This window comes from Schistocerca cancellata, chromosome 5, assembly GCF_023864275.1.
Source record: "Schistocerca cancellata isolate TAMUIC-IGC-003103 chromosome 5, iqSchCanc2.1, whole genome shotgun sequence".
Taxonomy (NCBI): domain Eukaryota; kingdom Metazoa; phylum Arthropoda; class Insecta; order Orthoptera; family Acrididae; genus Schistocerca; species Schistocerca cancellata.
In genome coordinates, this window is record NC_064630.1 from 337592591 (window position 1) to 337608680 (window position 16090).

At 41.3% G+C, this 16090-nt stretch overlaps 2 non-coding genes across 2 annotated transcripts; one reads left to right on the plus strand and one right to left on the minus strand.

The window, feature by feature from the left end:
* Nucleotides 1-11513: 11513 nt before the first annotated feature.
* On the minus strand, nt 11514-11588 carry Trnas-cga (transfer RNA serine (anticodon CGA)). Its single transcript has one exon. It is a non-coding gene; the product is annotated as a tRNA-Ser (tRNA).
* An 89-nt stretch (nt 11589-11677) lies between these two features.
* On the plus strand, nt 11678-11752 carry Trnas-cga (transfer RNA serine (anticodon CGA)). Its single transcript has one exon. It is a non-coding gene; the product is annotated as a tRNA-Ser (tRNA).
* The last annotated feature ends 4338 nt before the right edge of the window (nt 11753-16090 follow it).

Consider the following 16090-nt stretch of genomic DNA (forward strand, 5'->3'; position numbering starts at 1 on the left):
CTTAACTTCTGAGGTCATCAGTCCCCTAGACCGTAGAGCTACTTAAACCTAACTAACCTAAGCACATCACACACATCCATGCCCGAGGCAGGATTCGAACCTGCGACCTTAGCGGTCGCGCGGTTCCAGACTGTAGCGCCTAGAACCGCTCGGCCACTCCTGCCTGCACATTTGAGAACAAACTTAAGTTTCAGAAACTGACGATATGACTATACAACTCAAATGCTTCACTGAATCCTTTGTTCTCTTTACACAGGTAGTACCGATGACATGATTCCATTGAAGTGTCCTATTTAATATCTAGGAGGCGACCTTTCAGATAGTAGCTGAACCGTGGTCGTAAGTACGTTTCTGTTCCGATTCGCAAATTACTCTTTCCTTTTGCTATTTTATAATGTTCGATCCCTAAGTCAATGTACAAGAATGCCTAATGGATAAGAAGAAGAAGAAATTAAATATGATTTCTCTGGCTGCCTGTAACGTACCACGGTGTTGCCCATTTTCTCTGACAATCATTCCAATAGCTCTAGGTCGATATTTTTCGTTGCCTTTGGGTGTGATAAAAAATCTTGAAAGAATTTGTTGTTGAACCTAGGTCCGAGCAACGATGACATCACTGAACAGTAAAACTTTCTCATGAGTTTTCTAATTTTTTTCTTCTTTTCCTTTTTTTCACAGTGAATCTTAACATTTATTTGATACCCCCCCCCCCACTCCGCAAACGTACATAATATCTCATATCCTATAACTTTTTGTCTACAGCCTGTAAAAATAATATTTTTGAGAGCAGTTTCCCTTTCAGTATGTTACGTTGTTGGCAGAGAGCAACAGGCTTTCAGAAACTGACGATGTGAATATATAGCACAAATGCTTCAGTGAAGTCTTTTGTACCTTTCGTAGGTTGTATCAATGGCGCGATTCCATTAAAGTGTCCTGTTTAAGATCCAGAAGATGACCTTTCAGTTAATAACTGAACTGTGGTCGTAGGTAGATTTCTGTTACGATTTGCAAATTACTCTTTTCTTGTGCTGTTTTATAATATTTACACCATAACTTAACTGACAAGACTGCCTAATGGAAAAGAATAAGAAATCAAATTTGATTTCTCTGTTTTCTGTAACTTATAAACGTGTCGCCCATTTTGATTAAAAGTCGTTTCAACAGCTGCTGAAAATCCTTGATGATTCCGATTGTCTCACAGGGTGCTAAAAAATCTTGAAAGTGTATTTTCTTGAATCTAGGATAGAATGATGTTGGTATGACTGTTGTCTTAAGCTGTTCCGTTGACACTAAGCGCTCTTTGGTTTCTATTAATAATCTACTTTTCAGATTTTGTCTAATAGTCTGCATAGGTTGGATGCCAGACACTTTGATATTCAACATTCTCGATATTGCGATTACTTCACTGGTTGCAAAGTTCTTTCCTACGCAAATTTCACCGGCAGCTACTTCTATAGGCCGCAGAATGTGACAACCATCGGCCATATCTACAGTAACTGCGACTGAAAGCATGGTTTTTGCACTAGGATGGCAAACTATCGACATTACTGATCAGTGGACGCAGCTGCAAAAGCCTTTGTTTCAAGTAGAAAGTTGAGTTACACGTAGTATATTCCTCTTAAATTATTGTGCCTCGTCCTTTTCTTATATATTAACTTGTTATTGTACTTTGATTGAACCACACTACAGCCCTTTTCACAGAAGTAATCACCTCAGCCAGACTGTCAGTCTTTTCAGTATATTTATTTACTACCAAACTCGATTCATCAATTTTTGTTGCAAATGCTATTTCTACTCCCTTAACCACTGTCCAGATATCATTATGAGGCATATTTAGGGAAAGATCTACTTAAATTACGAAAAATTGTTTATGGGAGCCAAACAAGTAGTCTGCTTCCTTTCCAACATCGATATCGATATTTTCTTCCCTTTAATAGAAATCTTACTAGATTCAGAGCCCGTAGTATCGATACTGAAACATCGATGTCTAAACTTCTGACATCGATATTTTGTAAATGGGTTTTTCTAGGGTGGGCGTATACTTTACGGAATTGCTCCCAAGCGTGAGTTTTTTTCCAGGTCATTATGCTTTTACTGGTGTAGCATTCAGGTTTTCTATCCTGTGTCCGTTCATTGACGGCTGGTTTTCTATTGCTGTATGAACAGTCATTGTGTTCCGTTAATTTTCACACGACTTTTTTGTATTAGTTAAAAAAAGTTGTTCTGTAGTAATTATCAAGTCGTGAGAACTAAATTACAGTATTTTATAACTTTGTTTCGACACTTCCTGCCTGCTTCTTTTATTAAATAACAATACACTGTCAAAGTCGTTACTCATAAACAAAAAATACCGTACACAAGCTGCTAAATCCTGTAAGCCGACCCGTTCGAAATGCAGGTGGATTTTTTTCATTAGCATACACGCGCCAGACATTAACAAAATCTCTGTGACAGTGGAATCAGTATTGGTACTGACGCACACATTTATTTTCATGCGAGTTGTCGTTGCGAATGTTATGATAGAGGGGTAATCCCGGTAATACACTGTGACGTGTATGGTGCCACAAAATAACAATCGGAACATGGACACGCTAATCCACTTAAATATGCCTCTTGTAGCTCAAAAATCAGACCCCTCACACGCGCATTAAATTGATCCGCAGTTCCGTGTTCTGTTACTATATTTTCGTTTGCTGAAACACGTAACAATCTGACATACGTTGATACGTAGGGGATGTTATTCTCATATATTCTAAGCGTTGTTGTATGGTGAGTCAAATCTGCCAGGATATAAACGGGAATTATTTTCAAATAGAGTTTTAGGCAAAAACTAGGGACTTAAAAAATTTTGTAACTTTTTTTGCTAGACCATTAGTTCCCAAGCTTCCTCAGACTAGATATATCAACCAACCACATCACAAAATCGGACTTAAGGGAATAGGGAAGGTATTAAAATTTCTAATTTTAAATTGACGATAGGGGTTGTTTCCATAAAACTTATGACGTTTTGTATTTTTTTTTATTACAAGGAACATCAATGAGGCTGCTAATTTGCAACTACTGCTTGTATATTCTGTCTGATGAAAATCAATGCAAATTGTAAGTCAAGATCAAAGCTCTCCGCTTGTTGGCTATTGCTTTCCTTGCTATCACAGTTGAAAACTTTCACAATATTCACAACTTATGGTGGCTGGGACTGGTAACCTTACTCGTAATATTGATGATAATGTTCACTCGACGTCAATTACCCACAAAGTTTTCCAGTCAAGGTATTGGCTTCGTGAGTTAAAGAAATTGTGCTTTAGATCTAAAAATATACATTTACTCACTGAAAATGGTATTATAACGCAGACATTTATTTATTTATTCTAAAACCCCATTTGCAGAGCATGATAAGTAAGTTTCTCTTTTGCTTCTTAGTGTATAATTTTCGTTCCTGCCAGACTTTATCCTTCGAAAGTGTAGTTCCCTTTCCTCTTAGTCCACTTCCTTCGAGACATCCTTCTTTCCTGTTGTCCTGCCTTTTGTGCTGCTTCTTTAAAATGTATTCCGTTTGCTATTATGTACATTCTAATTCCGGAGTTTTTCATATCACTGTTAGTGAACTTTGTGGGTTTGGATTTGTGCCTGCTTACTAAATTGAAGATCTGCTTGGTTAGTGCGTTACTATCCATTCGGTGTCCAAGCCTGCATAAAACTGTAGTTCTCTTTTCGTCATTACATCATTTAGTTTTTCCATATTCAAACAGAGCTCTCTGTCTGATCTAATTTGTTTGAACATTACTATACATTTAGGCCCCAATACTTTTCTTACATTTCTTCTTTCAAGTTTTTCCAGTGTTTCAAGATGTCAAAACCATGCTAGTTGAAGGGTTTCTATAATATACAGTGTTCCAGGCGTCACCGCTGTTTGATGGTGCAGGACGAACCTTTTTTTATTAATATTTGTTTCTCGACATATGGACTGTCCTTTCCGTTTTTGTACAATATTTTCTATTCTCTTTCTATTGCTCGTTATCCATTCTTCTGAGTATTTAAAACAGTTTGTTTTAGTTATTGTGTTGTTATATCTTTCAAAATGACATTTTAGTGCTATCTTATTTGCTTGTTTCCGTAGTTCCGTAATTTGTTCTTCGGTACTATCAAATGGCTCTGAGCACTATGGGACTCAACATCTTAGGTCATAAGTCCCCTAGAACTTAGAACTACTTAAACCTAACTAACCTAAGGACATCACACACACCCATGCCCGAGGCAGGATTCGAACCTGCGACCGTAGCAGTCCCGCGGTTCCGGACTGCAGCGCCAGAACCGCTAGACCACCGCGGCTGGCTCGGTACTATCCGTTGAGTCATTAATTAGTCATGTTCTCTGAGAAAACTAGAAACCTAGACATCTATGGTGATTACATTTTGGTATCGTTCTAGCCGAACACCCTTAGAATTGATGGATTTCCTCCAGTCTCTCACTGTCTTCTCTAATGCTCAGTTGAAAAGCAGGGCTGACAAACCATCTTTTTGTCTTACTGCTGACTTTATTGCAAAAGGTTTTTACAGTTGTCCAAAATTTTGCTTCCAATGCTGTGTTTGTTCAGATATCTTTAATTACATCCGTTGTTTTACTAACCAGTACAAATAATGGTGATTATTCATATTTTCGCGGTGCAAATACTGATCCATAAAATTTGTGGCGTGCAGCCGTATCAATTCGAGTTCTTCTTCCAACCTATGATTGTGCCAAACACTTAGCATTGTTATTAAGGCCTGGTGGGAAAATCGCTCATCATATACGTAACTCTGTGGACTTCATTGGCAAACTAAAAATTACTCAAACTGAGCAATTCTGATATGTTAGTCAGTTTCGATGTAGTGTCGTTGCTGACAAAGGTTCCTCTTTCGGAATCATTGTTTGTCATTGATAAATGTTTTGATAAAGAGACTTCAGCTTTGTTTGAACATATTTCGACCTCGACATATTTTTTTTAATAACGAATGTTATGAACAGACTGACGGTGTCGCCACGGGTAGTCCTTTCTCGCCTTTGGTGGCCAAATTTTTTATGGAGGACTTCGGGGAGAAGGCGCTGAAATCTGCAAACTTGAAGCCCACAGTGTTTTTGAGGTATGTTGACGACACGTTTGTAGTGTAGCTCCATGGTGAAAATAAGTTAAAAGCATTTTTAGATCATCTTAACTCCATCAACAGACAAATTCAGTTCACGATGGAAATCGAAAAAGATAGCTGCCTTCCATTTTTGGATGTTCTGGTGCGGCTTAAAGATGATGGCACCTTGGGACACGCGGTTTATCGAAAACCGACCCATCCGGATTTACGTTTACACGCAAATAGCTGCCACCATCCTTCGCAGACGATGATTGTACTCAGAACTCTAGTACACAGAGTAAATGTCATTGCTGACGAGACCAGTCTGGAGGACGAACTTTTACACCTGAGAAGAGTTTTTGAAGCCAACGGGTACTCACAACAGCAGTGTAGTCAGCAGTTTACAAATGCTGCGTCTTTGGTCGTTGGCCAATTACTGCTGAAATTAGGCGTACAGCTGTAGCTGGCAGGTCACCAGGCTCCAGTTGGATACTAGAACCAGTCTACCCGCCTGCAAGTCAGTACCAGCCAGATCTCCTCCTGTATATAAAATTCCTGGACAATGACCAAAACATGGTGGCTTGTGTCTTCAGTACCGCCTGCGATGGCCACATAAAGCACAAATCTAGCTGCCAGAAGTGCGCTCCTTGTACGTCCATGGTGTTGCAGTCAGGTCACATACTCAGCATAGAAATCCTTCCGTCTGTCTATTCAGGACCCTGCTCAACTATGACCACTCCCTCCAAACGCTCGAAAGCTACGTGCACCATCTCGCTTTCTGCATACGTTTACCTTCCCCCATGTGGATCATGTACCCTCTCTCCACACCCATATCGAGCACCTTTACCTCTTCTATACTACCTGCAATCTGGGCTCCAATCACCTCTGATCACCATCGCTCGTATGCTGCCATGCCTTCACGTACACATTCTTCTGTACCTACACCTACACACACTCCATATCCCTCCCCAAGTCAAATAGATCCACCCTGAAATTTATCCCACATACCGACTTTAACTCCTCTCCATCTATCCACATCAGAGCTCCTCTCTCCTTTTCCCTCTCTATCCATCATCTTCACTTATCTCTTGCAACCACTGACAGTATTTCCCAATTTCCCACTATACACCTCTACTCCTGCCTCTCATCTTCGAAGTTTTCCTATCTAAGAGACCCCTATCTTTCTGCCCACACCCCTCAACTCTATGGAACATACTCTCTTCTCCGGTGATACTTCTTACCCTGGTGCAGGTCCTTCAGATTTTGAGTGGAAGTGAAGTGTTCAGTGCTTTTATCAGAAGAATTTCACCTTCTTGCAAAGTGTTTTTAAAATGTATATATTTTTTAACTATCTATGATTTTCAATTTAAAATCGAAAACAAACCAAAATTTTGCCTCTATTTCTCATTATAAATCTTTTTTAATTATCTTAGCTGAAGAGCAGATAATTGCACCGCTGACAACCTCCACCTCCCCCTCCATATGCGGCGAGTGGAATGAAGTAACAATAAAGGAAAAACGTATCGGGCGTTCAGAATACACGATCGCCACCTATCATTCACTTGCATTCCGTGCTTTATGCCGGCCATACCCAGTGTCCCATCCTTCAGAGCACAAATACTCATCTAGTGTACACTCTGGGCTATATGCTGGTCACGCCAAATAGCACATCAGATGGAGCACTTGCTCGCTGCTCAGCACTCACGCAGCATATTCCCTGACCTTTACTCTGGCCACCCCCAGTTGCCCTTCCTAAGGATCACATACTGAGCTCTTGCCAGCGAATCTTCTTGACAGTTTGGCAGCCCCATCCAGCGATCCACCCAACGGACCAACTGCTGATCTTACGGTATCCACATTACTGGCCAAGTACTACCTCTTCTTTTACCTGACTACATAATTGTGGTACTTTCCAAGTACCTCTTCCTGTAAATTAGAAAAGAAAGCGACAGACAGACAGTTAGTGACCAAGAATTTTTTTCTGATAACACAATGTAAAGTGTTCATTGTACCATTATCTGTAAAGCCTGTTCTTTATCTATTTGGGAGTCAATACTTTCCTCATGCCGTGAACTCCAGTGACCACCAAAGCGGTAATATTATACCTAGCCCTGTGCAGGCTCCAACAACAATAGATACCATTTGATCTGGATACCTATTGTTTATACTTGCCCATATTGGCATTGTTATTGAAAAAATACTGCTTACAGTCATTTACGGAGCCAAGGCAGCACGCATCAGAGCCGAAGTTTGGTAATCACAGTCGCCACAGTGACTGAGCGGAGGGTTTCTCCCTGCTGACTCAGCACTGTTCCGGCTCTGGCAGCGGAATTTGGAAGTCAGCCTGGCGGCTCACCTAGCTGCAGGTTGTGGGGCCGTTGTAAGAAGGTAGTGGCACAAGAAAACACATGTATCAGGAGACAGACTGGAAAGGAAATATGCAATGAAAACGTAGTGGAGGCAGGTGTGATACATACCTAACAGCTAGTGGGAGTACCAAATTTGTCCTTTGGTGGATTGGAAGGTATAAAAAGAGATAGACATCAAATTAAAGGAAAATGGGGCACACTAGAAAATTTGTAATTTGAATACATGATCCACAACACCATTGTCCATGGAGAAGTCTGGAGGAGACCTTATACCTAGCAGTGGATGCGAAATGATTAACTACTACGAGGATGGAGGTGATACTCCATACTGTACTAAGAGTGTAGCAAAATAGTGACAACAGAGATTTTTAAAAAGATAGAAGAGTAATAACGAAACCTTAGTAATATATTTTTTGTTTTTAACGCTCAGGACATTTTAGTCCCCTATCTGGACTTAATCCTCAGTAGCTTGGGAATCACTGTAGAGAAAGACCAATAGTTTTCCAATGGATGCTGATTAAATTACCGATGTGCCGCACGTATTATACTCTAAGAAAAAATAAGCTCACGACGAAGGTGGTGATGGTAAGATCTATGGGACCAACCTGCTGCGATCATCGGCTTCCGCACTACTTAATCTAACTTAAAGTGACTTACGCAAACTACAATACACACATCCATGCCCGAGGGAGGACTCGAACCTCCGACGGGGGAAGACGCGCGAACAATAAGACGCCTCGGACCACGTGGCTACCTCACGTCGATACACCACGAAGAAACTATCCGAATGGGACGGAAATCGGTAGGTGTGATGTACATGTACAGACAAACAAATGATCACACTTTCATAAAAATCCAGTAACTTATTTAAGAGAAAGAGCTTCACAAACTGAGATAGTCAATAACGCTCTGGTACAGCTGTGGCCCTTATGCAAGCTGCTATTTGACTTGGCACTGATGGAAGATGGTGTTCGATGTCCTCCTGAAAGCCTGGCAAATTCCGTCAAATGAACGGGCTAGGTCGTCAAAATACCGAGATGGTTGGGGGACCTTGTCCATAATATTCCAAACATTACCAAGTGAAGAGTGGTCTTGCGACCTTGGCGGTCAAAGTAGGGTTTGGCAAACATGAAGAATAGTAGTAAAAACTCTCGTCGTGTGCGGGCGGCATTATCTTGCAAAAGCGTAAGCCCATGATCGCTTGCCGTAATGGACAACATGACGAGAGTGGGGCGGGTAGAATATAGTCGGCGTATCATTGTCCTCTAAACTTCACACGGATGACAACCAAAGCAGTCCTGCTTTGAAAAGAAATGACACTCCCGACCGCTGTCAGATGCACCTGCAAACACAACTTCGGCCTGTAATCTCATTGACTTGAGTAGAATCTTCTTCAGTGATGGTCCCGCTTTGAAATGAGCCCCAAAGACCAGCGAACACATGAATTACTAAAACGAACTTATGCAGAAATGCAATTGCAAAGTAGATGTTAAGCAATATATACTGTACTGTGAAGAATCACTTAGATTAACATCTGTCATTCCACACCATATTTCTGTTCTCTCATTTTTTCTTATTTTATTCTCTGAGAATCCTCACTCTTTAACGGATAATACTATCTTACCCGCTTACGGAGCTCAACACCTACCTCTTCATGGAGGTACGCTGACTCAATTATTCATCAAAACAAATCGAAGGTTGCGGTACCAAAAATGAAAACCAGACGTAGATACCATTGTCCTGATATCTGCTGTTAGTGTGTGTAGCGTACTAACATTATGAAATAATGTGAGTGTAGTGTGTGCGAGGATGGATAATGAGAAATGAATGACCAGGATTACACTGCCTTTTTACAATGCTGACTTCTCTGAAAAATAATAATGTACCCTACGGATGAACCGAATGAGGTTGTACATCTTTACGCAGGCTGATTTCGTCTTTGTGAACACGGAGGCTTCAATCTTAATCCGGCCACCCTCATGTAGGTTTTACAGTTTCGGTTCCCACATATGTGCGTGGCTGGAAAAATTTTTAAGTAACAGAACTCGGCTCGATAGTAAGTGTTTATCAGAGCCAAGGGTATCATCAGGAGCGCCCATGGAAATGTGATAGGGTCGTATACATTCTTCATATACGTAAATGACCAGACGGACACGGTGAGCAGCAGTTTACGGCCGTTTGATGATGATGCTGTGGTGTACGGGAAGGTGTCGCCGTTGAGTGACTGTAGGACTACACAGGAAGACTTGACGTGATGAATGGCAGCTTTCTCTAAAGGTAGAAAACTGTAAGTTGATGTGGGTTATTAGGAAAAACATTCTTGTAATCTTTGAACACAGCATTAGTATGGTGCAGCTTGACGCAACCACTTCGATAAAATATCGAGGCGTGGCGTCGAAATGGGATATGAAATGGAATGAGCACCTCATGCTGGTAGCAGGGAAGGCGATCGCACGACTTTGCTTTATTTGGAGAATTTTAGGGAAATGTAGTTCATCCATAAAGGAGACGGTGTGTAGAAAGCTAGTGCTACCATTTCTTGAGTACTGTTTAAGCGTTTGGAGTCCCCACAAGGTCGGATTAAAGGTGGACGTCGGGGCAATTCAGAGGCGGGCTGATATACTTGTTACTGGTATGATTTATCAGCAAGCAAGTATTACGGAGATGCTTCGTGAACTCATATGATAATCCCTGTTGGGAAGACGATGCTCTTTCCGCAAGGCACTGCTGTGCAAGCTTAGAGAAGCAGCATTGAAGCCGGCTGCAGAAAGATTCTACTGCCGCCAATTTACATATCACGTAAGGACCCTGAAGATACGTTGCAGGAAGTTAGGGACCGTGTGGAGGCTTTTAGATAGTCATTTTTTCTTCACTCTATTTGCAAGTGGAACAGAAGGGGAAATGAGGAAATGGCTAGTAGTGTTATAAGGCACCCTCCTGTATACACCGTACATGATTTGCAGAGTATTTGAGTGGATGTACATGTAGATCATGAGATGTCCAGTATCATATCCCTCTAAAAGTGATCTACGGATGAATAAAACTAGTACTACTACTACTATTACTAATAATAATAATAATAATAATGCGCTACTGCTAGGCAGAGAGGGATTTCTTCACTATAATAAATCATTTTAGTATTGTGCCATCACTAGATGTCATCGTCCGCATGTTGAAAGGCCTCGCGACTAGAGCCGCGCCCGACGCGTTGACGCTTGTACCGGCGGGACACGACATGTTAGGGGCCACGGTGGGCGGGAAGGCAGAACGTAGATCATCGCTGGCAAACGCGTATCAGAGAGAAACAGGTAGTGCTATCGACTGAGCCAGCAGGACGGATTTGACGGAACGTCTGTGCAGCCGTTGTACACTGGGTGTCTGAAAACAAGAGCGTTCTGACCGAGCAGTGGAGTTGCGGCTAGCCCGCTTCTGTTTGCTATGCAGCTGTCAGTCCTGTCACTTCGTGGAAGGCACTGCTTGGACAGCGCCTTGTGCTGTGTGAGTTTGTGTTGGCATCAGTGCTTCCCTAAGCTCTTGCAGCAGGTTGTTGGTAATTGTCTCCTTGATGTGATCGGTACTGTGCTCACAGGAGAGAGCAGATTTATTTCTGTGTACATACGATTGTAGTCTGTTCTAGAGCGATTAATAATTATTGCGTGCTTCCTCAGTCCTCTTACAGAATTATTCATGTTTATGAGTACCGCGTGTTACTTACTCGGTGCATTTGTGCCGTGAACCGTGTATGCTACTTTACTTGTTACCAGGTAATTTGGGCATATATAATTTAAACAATCGCTTGTCATATTTTCTTATAGCTTTCCTTATTTTCTTATAGTCCTTTACAGTAACTGTGTGGAAGTCTTGCTTTTCTAGTCAATATGACTGCCAATACGTCGCTTTGAATTCAAGGTTTAAAATACGTTTTCTGAGAGCGTTTGCTACATTTGTTGTGACTTCAAACAATCTTGATGTTTCCAGAATGAGATTTTCACTCTGCAGCGGAGTGTGCGCTGATATGAAACTTCCTGGCAGATTAAAACTGTGCGCCCGACCGAGACTCGAACTCGGGACCTTTGCCTTTCGCGGGCAAGTGCTCTACCAACTGAGCTACCGAAGCACGACTCACGCCCGCTACTCACAGCTTTACTTCTGCCAGTACCTCGTCTCCTACCTTCCAAACAAAAGGTGAGTACCGGGCGTGAGTCGTGCTTCGATAGCTCAGTTGGTAGAGCACTTGCCCGCGAAAGGCAATGGTCCCGAGTTCGAGTCTCGGTCGGGCACACAGTTTTAATCTGCCAGGAAGTTTCATATCAGCGCACACTCCGCTTCAGAGTGAAAATCTCATTCTGGAAACATCCCCCAGGCTGTGGCTAAGCCATGTCTCCGCAATATCCTTTCTTTCAGGAGTGCTAGTTCTGCAAGTTTCGCAGGAGAGCTTCTGTAAAGTTTGGAAGGTAGGAGGCGAGGTACTGGCAGAAGTAAAGCTGTGAGTACCGGGCGTGAGTCGTGCTTCGGTAGCTCAGTTGGTAGAGCACTTGCCCGCGAAAGGCAAAGGTCCCGAGTTCGAGTCTCGGTCGGGCACACAGTTTTAATCTGCCAGGAAGTTTCAATCTTGATGTTTTTTATGCCTGTAATATTGCCAATCAATTGTAACTTAATCCGCCAGATTGTGTTCACCCTTATTTGTAGCAAGTTTTCTTGTAAGGGTTCTAATGGTTATAGCAAACTTGTATATGGTGCTCTAGTCTAGTCTCATATGTTTTTTTTTTCTTTTAATATCTCTTTAATTGTACTTACTTTAGCGCAAAATCCTCTACAATTTCATTATTCCAGTTGCTTTAACGTTACTTGGGTCTGCTACCTCTTTCTGAATTTTAGCCTGATTGAGAGGCTATCACTTTGTAATTGACCTTTTCTTCCTATTTTGCAACACCGTTCTAATTTATACTTAGATATCGATGTTAAAATTATTTTTCTGATGTGTTAAATGAAATTTTTTGTTATTATGATCACTCACATCTTTATCTAGCCCTCCCTAGTACGGAACAAGAATCAGAAATAAGAATTTGAGACAGAAATTTCTAGGAATGTACTTCTTGAGCACACAATTGTATGGAAGTTAATCATGGACTGTGGGAAAAGACTAGACTCAAATCTTCCCGTAAGTGGTGCTGGAAGAGGATGTTAAAATAAAGTGGTCTCATAAGAAATGAAATGACAAGGTTCCCAGTGTACTTGACCAGGAAAGAAACTTACCACTTCTCCTAGCATCATCAAAATAACGCAAATCAGAGAGTGTCTCACACTCATCCGGCGGCAGAAAAAGACCTATATCCAAAAATATATATTTATGGGCCTCAATTCTTTCTCTCAGTTTCTCATCAGGTGCCTTCTCACTATTCTCTGCTTTCTCTGACAAATTTTTACTCATTTATTACTAACCTATAAATTTTCCCTAACTGCCTTTTGCACTAGCTCTCTTACTTGTCTCAGAACTTTCACCCGTAGACGCCACCAATGCATCGAGACATCTTCATCATAAATATTCATTGGAACTGAATTAATAATCTATTCACCAACCTGAGCCAGACAAGGTGCAGTAACATCTGCTGACACACCACAACTACTAGTTAACCTCAGTAGCTTACCCACATCAGAAACAACTGATTCCTCATTAATAACGTCATTATGCTCTTAATTCACAAGATTAACATCATTGGTCCCAACAGTCTCTAATTGCCTAACAGACAAATTATCTAAAACACCACTGATCACACAATCATTCCTCTGATTATCAGCATTACATTAAATTCTAGAATAAGAAAGTCCAATCACCTTAACTTTCTCTTTCATCCCCAGGTCTTTTCCAAAATGTCCTCTCGTCTCCCTGTGACAAATTGTACGTTGGTCCATCCTATACTGAACCTTATACTCACCAATAGCGATACGACCTCCAAGGGTAACTTCGGTATACAAATCCAAAAAGTAGTTTCACAAGTTTCATTTCAGATAAAAAATTAACTGTCAGCCACTAAACCTTAAGCTACTTCTTATGAAGCTTCTATTTATCACTGCAACGAAGATCACTGCTCAAACTTTCTTCTCAGTACCACAGACTAGGATCAGAATCTGATATTCAACTAAAAATACATGATAGGGAAAACCGCTCATAACTAATCAAAGTGCTAGGATAGAAATAAAATATTTATATATTTACTAGGAAGTATTCATCAAAAGCACTCTCTGAGTGTCGACAAAAGCCTAAATAATCCTATGATTTCATCAACATACTTAACACTACCACAAATTCTGATTAATGCTGAAGTACCTTTCTCAGAAATGCACAATTAAATCCATGAATGAGGTAAGTTATCCTTTGCTCAATATTTTAACACACTTTAATCACCCGAAAAGCTTTCCCAGTCAGCTCTGTACCTTCAAACCCCTCAACATAACACACCACTAGAGGGAAAAGGGGGAGGGGGTGAGGAGATGAATTTTTTCATACCAACACTGCAAGTCATGGTAATCGATTCACCGAGAAAGATTACTCTACAAACTGACTTACAGCACTCTTAATTTCTGCAGCGAACCCACTGAGTTCCATATATGCTTCCCCTGATTAACATTTGATTTATGAAACTGAATGAAACAGAAAGTGCCAAACTTCCTTCAATCAACAAAATACATTTACAACACACCAGGATGTAGGTCTTTGGTGTGACGTCATAAGAGCGTGACTGCGTGTGAGAACGCTCTCTGAGTTTTTATATATTTTTAGGTTTCAGATACATATTTGAACGGCTTTTGTGATAATATTTACTATATAAGTGACTTATTAGTGGTTTCTTCATTCACCTCCGCCTTTCTTGTGTTGTGACCTGATATTTGTGAGTGTTTCGTATCGAGCAACTTAAACTCTTACCTGTGTTTACATTCCGCGCTGACTAGTTGCAGCTGTAGCGGCGCATCGAAAGCTAAGTACTAATTAATTGTTTGTGTAAGTGGTTTACTTAGGAACTTTAGTAGTCTTCAACCGGTGTTCTTGGTGTTTTCTGGTGAAATAATTTCAGACGAAATTTTTGGGAACTGTTTTCAGTTTCGTTACTGTGTCATTAGACGTTTGATTTTCTTCCTGTGTTAGTCTTTTGTTATATTCTCATTTACTGTTGATTAATACTGTTAATAATAGTAGTTACTTCCCTTGTAGAGTAAGTTTGTGATTAGTGTAGTCAGTTTTTTAACATCTTCTTATTGTATTAGCGGAACTTAGATAAAGTAGTTTTCTTGTTTCAATAACTGTAAAATTTTACCATGAGTGAGAAGTGTGGGCTTTGCCGTAGGTTCGTGAGTAGTGGATTGCGGTGTGAGACTTGGTCGAAGTATTTTCACTGGGGGGAATGCAGTGGGGAAGCCAGTGGACATTCTGGTGAGATCCTCTCCTGGAACTGCAGGTTATGTAGCAAGAGTAAGTTGATAGAGGAGCAGGAGCGTAAGATCTGTGCCCCTCAGGTGCAGTTGAAAACGCACAGGAGGAGCTACATAGGATGAGGAGGGAGAAAGGGGTTGGGGAATGGGAGCTGGCTGTTGGCAAGAGATCTGCTAGGAGAAGGAGATTTTCAGATAGTTTAACTACTGTTGTTTGCAATAGATATGACCAACTGTCAGAGTCCAGTGGAGAGGAATCACTAGTACCTGTAGATGTAGGAAGTATGCAGCAGACCTCAGCAGTCACGGTGGCTAGGACAGTTGCAAAGTTTAAGAGAAAGAAGAAGGTTTTGCTGTTAGGTAGTTCTCATGGTAGAGGTGTAGGCCAGCAGTTGCAGGAAGTGTTGGGGTGTGAGTACCAGGACACCAGCATTTTGAAGCCAATGCACGATTGGCTCAGGTGACTGTTAACATAGGGGGGTTATGTAGAGATTTTACTAAAGAGGATCAGGTAGTGATTGTGGGTGGGGCTGGTAATAGTATTGATAGGGATGGGGAGTATGACATAGATGGTGACCTGGAAGAGATAGCCACTCAGACTGGCAACACTAATGTACATTTCGTGGAATTGTTTCAGCGTCACGATCGGTCTCATCTTAATACAGCCGTCAGGCGTAATAACACGAGACTTGGGGGTGCGCTGATGACAGAAGGAATGAGTCACATTTCAGTGGGGTCGGTGGAGTCTATCAGCAGGACGGGTTTCACTAGACATGGCTTGCACCTCAACAGGTATGGAAAGGGGAGGTTGGCAAAGCTTATAGGTGACAGAATAGGTGGAGGTGGTGGGATCACTCATGGGAAAATTGCTGTACTAGAGGGTGTTAGAGCTGCACCTTTTTTAGACTGAAGTCAGGTGATAGGTATTCTTGCTTAAGGGAAGTATCTATAACAAAGAAACCACTTTCGACAAAGCTTAGGTATCCGAGTAATGAGGGAATTAGTATATTTCATCAATATATACAAGCTATTAGAGATAAAGTTAATGAACTGCTTATAGATGTTGACTCTGAAATTATTGGTATATGTGAACACTTCTTAAATAAGGAAATAATTCAGAGGCTTCCTTTACCAGGATACTGGTTGGCTGCCAGCTTTTCTAGGAGCTCTTTGCGGTGTGGGGGAGTAGCC